This window comes from Aythya ferina (assembly GCF_964211825.1).
Source record: "Aythya ferina genome assembly, chromosome: 14".
Lineage (NCBI taxonomy): Eukaryota > Metazoa > Chordata > Aves > Anseriformes > Anatidae > Aythya > Aythya ferina.
Window position 1 is genome coordinate 771,833 of NC_140312.1, and position 10,493 is coordinate 782,325.

At 42.4% G+C, this 10,493-nt stretch overlaps 1 long non-coding RNA gene across 8 annotated transcripts in view; it reads left to right on the forward strand.

Annotated features, from left to right (window-relative positions):
- Nucleotides 1-7,566, forward strand: part of LOC311444547 — a 72,225-nt gene extending 64,659 nt beyond the window's left edge. For 7 of the 8 annotated variants that reach the window (XR_014697938.1, XR_014697940.1, XR_014697941.1 and 4 more), the window contains 3 exons: nt 151-331; nt 427-713; nt 5,120-7,566. This is a non-coding gene — a long non-coding RNA (uncharacterized lncRNA). Of the gene's footprint in view, nt 1-150; nt 341-426; nt 714-5,119 lie in introns of all 8 variants that reach the window. The other variant, XR_014697939.1, reaches the window with a different exon arrangement.
- Nucleotides 7,567-10,493: the final 2,927 nt, after the last annotated feature.

Here is a 10,493-nt window from a genome sequence, read left to right on the forward strand (position 1 = left end):
ATTCCAAGAGATCTACTCTATTAAACCTCCTGTGAAAGCCTCCTGTGACAAAACAGCAGCAGAATGCATTTTTCTCTTTCCTTAAAGCACCTTTCTGTCCGTCGAGGAGCCTTGTTGCCACTTTCACATGGACTTTCTTCCTGTCTGCAGGCCATCAGTGGTGCAGAGACCATGCACCAAGCAATGCTCATTCTCCAGATGTGCTCAGAGGTGGCTGGGCAGCCAAGGAGCAAACATCCCTGCACTGACCCAGCACTAGCAGCATCCTGGTGGGCTGGACCGAGGGAAGTAAACAGGCAATAAGAGCAGCCGGCACTTTGAAAAAGTGATGGTAGGCCAGGTGGGGTCAGCAGAAAAATATTTATAGTGGAAATGGTGGAGCTTCCTTTGCACAGCTGATTTTTGATGTGATTCTGTTGTCTTTAGGAAGATGAAACTCCAGTAAGCGATCCTGTATCTTAACAGAGTTGTCAGCAAATGACTTCTGTCCCAATGTTTTGGTGCCATTTTTCCTGAGCTGCCTGTGTAATCGATGGTGAATCTTTACATGCCCAGAGTGAGTTACTCAAATCCAAAGCCGTTCTGGAAACGGTCTGTCTGACAGCCTTTTTATTGGCAAAGAAGCTATTTAAATGAGAAACCTGTGTGAGAGATGAACTAGCTGCCCCGTGTGATGGCAAGCGGAAGCTGATGAATTCTGCTCGGGCAACCAGGTGACCTTTCTGCTTTCCACTCTAATTACTTTCCTGTCAGATGTTCAATTAGAGTGACAGGGTCCCAAATTCCCAACGATCTCTGTTTTGTCTTAGAAGATTAAAGGGTGGCAACTATTTTCAATATGATTATCATCATTATCTCTGGGAGATTTTATACTTCTGAAGTCAAAGTTATAATAGCCCAGCTCACTGCAATTATTTGCAAATTGCCTTAATGTATTTTCCAGAAGCTTTTCCTGCACTTTGTAATTTATTTATTTGCTAAGCCAATAGCACATTAAAATGCTAAAATGTCTATGAACCTATATTAAACCTGGCTGATGGTAACTTGCATGGACTTTGCCAGCATCCTCTTTACCCACCAGTAATCCTATACATGTTTTGTTAAAATACCTTTATGGATGTTCCTTTAAGTAAAATACCTTGAAGAATTCCTCTTTTTTTTTTTTTTTTTTTTTTTTTTTTTTTTTTTTTGTGTGTGTGTGTGTTTGGAGATGTTGCAGTAGTTCTCTATTGTGGTAGAAATGTTTGTGAAATTATTTGTACAAACCAGTATAGGAAAATACCAACAGACAGGAAACATGGTCAGCTTCTCAAAATACACCTTTTCTCTGGAAGCATGTTTCTGAAGTGGGAGACTGACCCACCAAGGAATGGAAACAGCAGTTTACTGGGAACCATGCAGTGGGGCTCCATTTTCTGTTGCAGGAACAAGCAGGTCTAAGAGCTAGTAGGGTGTTTTTGGGTGCGCTCACTGAATGCACTTTTTATTCTCAATGGGGAGTAGAGGATGGAGAGATGATGTGCCCTGTGTATTAAATTGAAACTAACCCAAATAGCTTATAAAACACGCTCAGCTAATTATTCAGGAGTAATTTACAGACCAAGAGTTACATTGCAATAATTGTGAATAATGACTAAACCACAAAAAAATGGTAGATGGCTTGCAGGCATTTTGTGAACAGAAAATGAGGCTAAATTCATTGAATAAATTAATTGCTATGGATTATTCTTTCAGCTTTAATCTGCCGCCTGCTGAAAGAAATCTGTGCAAATGGAAAAGCCGGTCCATAGCTTTCATTTTGAAATGTGGCTGCTTTGCGCTGAATAGAAGAAAAGAGGCCTGAAAGGCTTTTTGCTGTGTTATAATAATGTATCATGCTTGTAACACAATTTTCACCTTCAAAGTTTTACCTGCCCTTTGGGATGGGGCAGTTTTATAATCCCATTTTATTAGCGAGAAGCAGATGGAGAGCCTGCAGGGAGGAGAGGTGATTTTTCCCAAGGCCACACATTGTCTCTTTGGCAGAATTTGAGTTGGAGCTTGGGATTTTACAGTCCCTGGCTGATGCTTATGATATTTTTCTGTTTGAAGACTTCCCTTTCCTGCAAAAACATGCATACGGGGAGATGAACAAAACAACCCTAAGCTGATTTGAAGCTTTGCCAATGAAAATGCAGAGAAAAAGAAGAAACGAGAAGACATGTCCTCCAGTCCATTTTAGAAGATCAATCCTGGCAAAGAGGAATTATATTTTAAGAACCAGACAGATTGTCTCAGATTTACTATCTTAGAGGACAGCAGTGAAGGCAAAGCATTTTTCTGTAAGGATTATGATTACCTGACAGGGTCTTATCATTACCAGGGGAAATGACCCTGGTTTAGAAATGATCCGTTCATTTGTAAGTAGTTGTTGCTTTTTAATAGTGCAGGTTTTTCTTACTGCTATTAATATTAATAAAAATAAAGTTAAGGCCCATGTCTTTACTTGGATGAAATTTGTGATTTAAAACATAATTTGAAGAGTCTTTTAGATCAATCTCTGGATTTTATAAGCTGCTGGCAGCAATTTATGTGGATGTTAGACCACAAAATCCTTCCAGGTACTGAGCACAAGCTGTCTGTAATGCCCTAGCTTGCGGCAGCCTTTTCTTTCCCGACTTGGTTTGGCGTGGCCAGGTGCCTTAACAGGGTGTCCTTGAGCTGGAAGTGTCTTGTGACAGCCCGACAGCTTAGGACAAGCTCTTTGCTATTAATGGGACTCAGAGTGGTATCACTTGGCTCAGATTTATATACTGTGCAAGTCATCCTTTTGAGAAAGCTTTAGCGTTCCTCCCTGTGCTGGAACTGACATCCCCTTGCTGCTGTTATTTATAGCAGGGCACTTCTGCACCCTGCCTGACTTGCTGCACAGCAATAGTAAACAAATCTATAAGTACTCTCGCATTTAGCTTCCAGTATGAAGTGATCTGCACGACACAGCAGCCAGCTTGGCCGTAAGGGCGTGCTGTTGCTGGAGAGTTTTGTTGAACAGAGTACAATTACCCCATCTGGCATGATTGTATCCACTCATTTTATCAAAATAGATTCTTCCCCTCCATTTGATAAAGTTTAACAGAGCAGAACAAGAACCCAAATGTTAACATGAGCCATAAGGTAACACGAGGGGAGGTGCAGTTCTGTCAGGCACAGGCAGCCATCGGAGGGGCCAGGCTCTGCCCGCTCCCTGAGCAGAGGGATGCTGCTCCCGCCGAGGGGTGCTGCAGTGGTGCTGCCCTGCCTGGGCTCCCAGTCTTCTTTACTGTAGATTTTAGTCTCTGGCAATCCTCACAGAAAAAAAAAGTCACCTTTCTCTTTGTGATCGCCACTGCTGGAATAGAGTTACAAAACGCTGACTGTTACATCATGTTTTTTTTTAAATCTGTTGTTGACTTCTTTGGGGCATACCTTTTTTGAGCACCCCTCAGTTCCTGTTCTTTCTGGACAGGAAAGCCCTTCCTCTTCTGAGGCTGCAGGTCTGAGGGCCGTGTTTATCAGAAATGTCTAAGCCTGCTGCTTCCACGGGGCACTCCCAGCTTGCCTGGTGTGTGTGTGTTACGCTGGGTTCAGCGCAGTGATCCGTGTCCCTGTTGGTTTACTATTAAAAAAAGGTTCTTAGTTCTCTTGTGCAGCTTCAAACATTAATTGAGAGTCAAACTTCCAGCATTCCCTTGAAATGACACCAACATAAAAAAAAAAAATAAAATGTGTCTTTTCCTGACATGACCAAAGCTGTAAAATGATTTGTATAAAAATGAAAATCAAAATAAATAAATCAAAATCTTTCCTGCGTGTTCAGGAAGGTTAAACCTCCAGTAGCAATAGTAAAAAAAAAAACATTGCACTGAGTTTTGCAGAATAATGTCACTCTTTTATTTTATTATACAATGCAGTTCACCCTAAATTACATTTTCTTCTTTTAATTTATTTGCATGAAAAAGATGGCATGGCATAAATCATCTTGTGTAGGTTGCTGGGTTATTTGCATTTCAGAGGTTGTTTTTAACTTTGGATTAGAAAGGAATTTGCAATTGAGAAGCTTTGAGAGGCATTAACTTTTAGTGACTGGTGATTCTCAAAAAGTGATGAACGATGTTCATTCCGCACAGGACAAACCTCCTGAAGTTTGTGTCTTGCTAAAAAAGCTTGTCTGAAGCAACGGCTGCGAGCCAGAGAGCTCGGCTGTCATTTCAGGAAGCAGCTCCCGTGGGGAAATGGGGCAGGGATCCCGTGGGATCACAGGCCGGTCTCCGCAGCCTTCAGCACGAACCCAGCCCCAGAGGCATGGCGGTGCAGGGCCTGGTGCCTCCTGAGGCGGCTGCCTCCAGGCCAGCGACCTGGTTGTGCCTGGAGGTGCTGGCGCTTCAGTGGCCAAGGGCCCCGAGATGCGGCACGCTGTGGTGCCCGGCCTGGCCTGCCTCGGTGCTCTTTGAAGATGAGAACAGGATTTTTAACACCTAAGTTGGTCAATCCCGACACTTCTCATTTTTGCTTCAAATAGGACAGTGGGAGGAAAAGTGCAGTGCCACGTCTGTGCTGTTGGAGCTGCTTTTTGGGGAGAGAGGGAGGAGAGCTCGCTGGGCAGGAGCAGCGCCGCAGGGAGGCCGGAGCTGCGGGGCGTGCGCGGGTTCTGCTCGCAGGTGGTGCAGCCCGGTCCTGCACCAGGCAGTCCCCATGCCACAAGCGGAGCAGGAAGGAGGCCTGCGGGTAGCTGGAAAGGTTCCTCATGAGGAGGGAGGATTTGGAGAGCTGCTTAGAACAGAGGCTGGTCACACAGGTCTGTGCAGCATCTCCTGGTGCATTTGGTTCTGCTCTTCCTTGCTGTCCTTGTGTAGCAGCATCTGGTGCAGGGCAGCTGGAGCTCTGGGAGGCTGTAAGGAGGCTGCACATGGCTATTTCCTGCTTTAAAAAAAAAAAAAAAAAAAAGTATGATGAGATGTTATAACTTGAATTCAATACAGCGTGGAGCACACAGGGAACAAAACGGCAGAGTAAAATGTATTTTATTAGTGATGAGCTGAGGTTGCACATGAAAGAGCCTGTTAAACATCTGACATGTTAAATGCATTATATTTCCCTTCAGGAAAGAAGTAGTCAAAGGGACAAGGCTGATGAACTGAGCTTATTAACTTGACTTGGTGGTGATGAGAGTGGTATTGACAAAAAGGCTGCAGGAGACTTCAAACACACTTCCTGAAGTCATGAGTTGAGAGCGCTCCTTTGGCAAAAAGTGGGACCTGCTTTACACGGGGATGCAAAGTCTGCAGCGGGAGCCTCACCGTCAGAAGCTGAGCACAGGTCAGGAGTTGAAAGCAACGAAATATATCCATCTCCTGCAGTGGGTGGGAGCTGGAGACCATCAAAGCCAGCCCCACTGTGGGCATAATCGAGGTGAGTGCTGAATCACGGGATGAAAGGGACCTGCTGGAGGAACGAGTCCGCTTGCTTGCTACCAGGATACTATTCACAGCTCTTTAAAAGTGTGGGGAAATTGACCATCACTTCACTATTCTCCTTGCTGATTCATCTGGCTATAAACTTTTGAACAGGTTGCTTACTGCTCCACTCAGCTTATTCTCTATTAGGGTAGATCTACAGTCAAGTGGTCCTTAATGATACACAAACATCCTAATAACATTTGTAAATTGAATCCTGGAGCTGACTGGGACTATCTCTAAGTGTCCAATGTGGAAAATAATTTCTAAAGTCCAAGGTGCCACCAAAACACCTTTACCATGCTGAAATATGTAGTATAACAATTATTTTTTAATTCTTCTACAGAGGACTGCTCCTTTGTAGTTTTCTTCCTGAGATGGCTTCCTTAGCCTGGGAGACTACATGCCACAGCTTTTGCTTAGTATGACTCTGAACTGCTTGTGCTTGAATAATGAGTTCTTGTTATTTGTTGTTTTCTCTATGCCTCTTTTGCTTTATGTGTGGGCAACAGCTATCTAACTTCCACTAGTAACATTTTCTGTATCTCTGCAGTATCTGCCCTCATGTCCTGGATGTACGTTGTGCACTAGTACTAGTAGTGCTTGTCTTTCATGACATCTACTTGTTGCTGGTCCCCCAAAGACCAGCAGAGAAATGCAGAGGAAATTGACAGATCTAATTTGATCACTGTTTTGTCAAATATATACTTAAACATGTGAAGATTTGTCCAGAAGATTTATGCCTCTTATTACATTTCTTCACGTTGAAAGGTACTTTTTGTTTATTTGGTTGGTTTGTTGGTGGTGGGTTTGTTTGTTTTTAATGAAGGTGAAAGAACTAAGTGAGGCAATCTGATATCTTCTACAAGCTGTCAGTTTAATATGTTCTGCTAATGTCAATACTGTCTAGTCAAAGCACCAAATCCTGGTCGTCTCCAGGTGAACATCCCTTTTTGTGTCTGTTTGCAAGCCAGGGGCTGTGCTTTCCAGTGTGTTTCCTAAGTGGTAGTCCAATGCATGTTGTTCTTGGCCAAGTTTTCTGTGCAGTGGGATAACGGAAAAACGTAGATCCCAGTTGTCAACGCATTCTCAGTGGAGAAAATGAACAATTGTAGTTCTTTAAATGGTGAAGAGGAATTAGTATTGGTTGTTACAGCTCTCATAATAAGCAAGGGTTTCATGGTGGAGGAGTTGCACAAACCCACCATTTCCCCCAATGTCCATATTGGACTCCTTCCCAGGCAGTCCCGTGTCACCACGGGGCTTTGTGGGCTGCTGCGGGCGCTGCGTGGGAGGGTTCTGCTGCAAAGCTCTTCTGCTCCGACCCACGGTGCCATCTCGGTTGTCACAGAGACAGAGAAATAGCTTATCTGGGAATGTATTTCTTGGTGTGGTTTACGAAGGAAGAACTGACTCTGTCAGTATTATGAGAGTCGTCCTTGTAAGCCTTGCCTGTGTATTGGTTTGTATGAGTGGCTTGGACTTGAGGCTTTAGTCATTAGCTCTTAAAAAATTTGTTAGTATTTGAAACTATGGCCATCTATTCTGCAACAGAAAGCATTTTTGCTCCAATGCCTTCCCCTTATCCCTCCATGTTATCCCTGCTATTTTTTTTCATGTTACTGCTCCTGGAGAATATTGAGGCATTCTCTCATAAGAGATTCTTGTATTTATTGCTGAACATTATGATTACTATTGTGTAAAGAATATGTGAAAATGTTTAAATCAGCTCTTTTGCATTCACTAACTTGTATAAAGCCTTTAGAAGCATGAGAATTAGAGGGAGTGTCATTGCCTGGTCTAAGCAATAGCAGATACACTACTTTGAGGGCTAAAGGAACTTGTCAGTATCTGAATTATTCTACATATAAATCATTGCCAGGAGGTCTGGATCACATGCTGATTTTTTTGGCCTCACCCATTTGTCCTCAGTGAAGTCTCCAGAAGCTCTCCATGAGGATATCACAAAGGAAAGGATACTGAAATTTCTGGGAGGTAAAACTGTACATCTAATTGTGGAAAGCACAGGCATGGTGGTACTCCATGTTAAAAATATCTGTCTGTACACTTAGGGAGGTGAAGAATCCTGTAAATCAACACCCATGTCTATTCTGTCATAGCCACACAATTTAGGGGTTACCTTAGAATACTTATAGAGATGCAGGTGTTGTTTTCCTATTTTTTAACTTTTTTGTTTTGGTAGAATTAGTATTCGCTGAATTGATGTGTATAAATTTTTGTACTTTCTGTTGCCTATGGCTATTGCACTTCAGTCTTTGATCTTGCACGCTAAGCTGGTTGGAGGTTGGCCAGTACTTGGATGAGAGATTTCATATGAATTTCATGATGCTGGGGGGAGTTGTTTTTGACTGGAGATGGCACTTTCTCCTGTGAGTCAATGCTGAACAAATACCCCTGGATGGCACCAGGGTGCCTGGAATGCCACGGGCTCCATCTGTAGAGGAGACATAAAATGTGGCCATGCAATCTGATTTCCTATGAATTACACATGTCCCGGCCAAAATAAGATCTATGTAATTAATCCTGCAGTCAAAAGTTTCAGATAATGTATTATCACTATCTGTCCTAACCTGTTGCTGCGGTTTTCTGTGCACAGCTGCAGCATTTCTGAGAAGGATGAAGAAGGAGATCACGTCTGTGGACAGATGTAGTCATTATGACAGCATTTATTGTTGTGTATGTCTAGTGTGTGGTGAGGTGTGCAGGTACGAAACAGGTAACCGTATAAATGTTTAGCCAGTTAAGAAAGCCTGTTAACTCCCACTTGAATAGAGGTGTGGTTGTTTTTGTACACACCGTGACCAATAGACTCCTTCCTTTCCCAAAGGGACATGTAATGAATCTTGGCACAGAGGTGCTTGGAGCTGGATCCACAAATCTCTGAGAGACCTGGGGAGTGCGCTTTGAAGGGCTCTCTGGTGCTGCATGGGGAATGTCCTGTGGTGGGAGATTTCCCTACATGAATGTGGAAAACAGTGGTGAAAAACTGGCCATAATTTTTAAAGCAGGGACTTTTATAGCAATATTCTGCAAACGGTGTCTCATTTGCTATTAGAGAGTGACCCCTTAATCACATTGACAAGTAATCACTCACATGAGTAATCCTATTGACATCAGTTGGACTGGAGCTGCATCATTATAATTTAGCAAATAACTACTCAGTTGTTTAGAATATAAATGCTTCTAATTTATGTGGAAATTGAAGGCATTTCTATCTCATTCATTAAAGAAAACATGTTGTGAATTATCACTTACTTAACATATCCAAGGAAAGGCAGTTTCAAAGCAGAATAATGCAATAAATAGAATGAATCTTCTTTTTATTTATTTATTTATTTATTTATTTATTTTTCAACCAATGGCTATGTGAGATTCCCAGTTAATGTTTCCTGTGTTTTTCTATTACCCAAATGGTAAGCTCAAGCTGAATTTAACACTGGCTTCTTTCCAGATAAGTCATTGTCAGTGGTGAAGACCTTTTGTTTTGAATTTGCTTAGTTTATTGGTTAGTGGTGGATGACTCCAGGGTGGTCCTGCAGAGCTGCATGAATTTATAGAGTTAATATGAGTGAGGAGCAACAATATTTTTCTGCTGGAGATTTGCTGATACAACGCTTGGGTTATTCAAAGAGTGTGGACAAGCTGTAATAACCTGTTGCATTTTTTGTGGACTGGAGTATGACTCCACTTTTTTGGAAGCCATGAAAGCCATTGTTTTGCCAAATTCTAGTTTGGAAATTGGATCTCCTCTCCTTAAACTTCCCTGCAGTTCCATGCTAGTCAAACCTTGCCTTTAGCACCTTTTCCCAGGCAGTGATCAGCATTCATCTGCTGCCACGTTGTGCTCAGAGGACAGTCAGACTTAGTCCATGTTTTGGGGTCCTTCAGGTGGAATACTGAAATAGCCAGCACCGCCACCACCCATATTGACTGTCTTTGCACAAGTATAATAATTTTCCCTCATTTTCAGCCTGGTGAAATGTTAGGGGTTTAAATTTTGAATAGGATGGAAGGTGGTAGGCGTTGCCCAGATAATAGTTTTTTTATAGCTTTTAAGGCAATTTAAGACAAGTACTGTTTTCCTCTGATCTGTCCATCATGAGCTCAATCCAGCATTCAGTGAGGTGGTGGGGAAGCCTTTTCCCTTGGTGCCTCTGGGGTCCCATGCATGTGAGGGGTGCCAGACCCTGAGGTCGTGGACAGTGACCCAGGCTGAGACTCCTTGGTGTCTGGCAGCCTCAGAGCTGAGGTGAGACAGGGAGGAGCTGAGAAGCTCTTCAGGTTTCCCTCTTTCTCAGTGGGATCTCATTTTGCCCTGTGTACACTAGGTAGCACGTACTGCAAAGAGCAATACCTGGTGATGCTACCAGCCCAACTACAAGGTGTGGAGTGGGCTGGGGAAACAACAAATGTCTTCTAGAATAAAGAGAGAATGCAATGAAGCATATGAACAACAAGAAAATCCAGACCCAAGTGTATGTAAATACATATGGCACAGCTTTTCTCAAGCCATGCTTTTATTTGTTTTGGTAGCAGAGTTGTAATGCTATTTTTGTCTCTTCACCCTTTGTTCTTATTGTGAAACACATTGTCAGAGCATTCCTAATCAGGAAGAGAGGAGTTTCAAATAAGAGATTGTCTCTTTTTCAGGGCATTCTCCCACACCTGAGAAATGGATGCATTTTTGGTAAATACTTTTTTTTTTTTTTTTTTTTTTTTTTTTTTTTTTTTTTTTTTAGGAAAAATTGTGTGCCAGCTGAAATTCATGCATAATTTCCTGTATAGCCAGGATAGATAACTTAAAAAGAAATCTCTGTAGTAACACAGGAAGAAAAACAAACTGATAACTCCTGCCAGATTGATGGCTTCTTCCTTCATCTAAATCTTTATAGATTAGCATGTCTATTTTCTTTTCATGGATATGTTTGTTTGCACTATATCATCTAACCTAATCTGTAAGGGAAGTATATTTATCCTCGAGCTGTGAGGCATTTATACTGT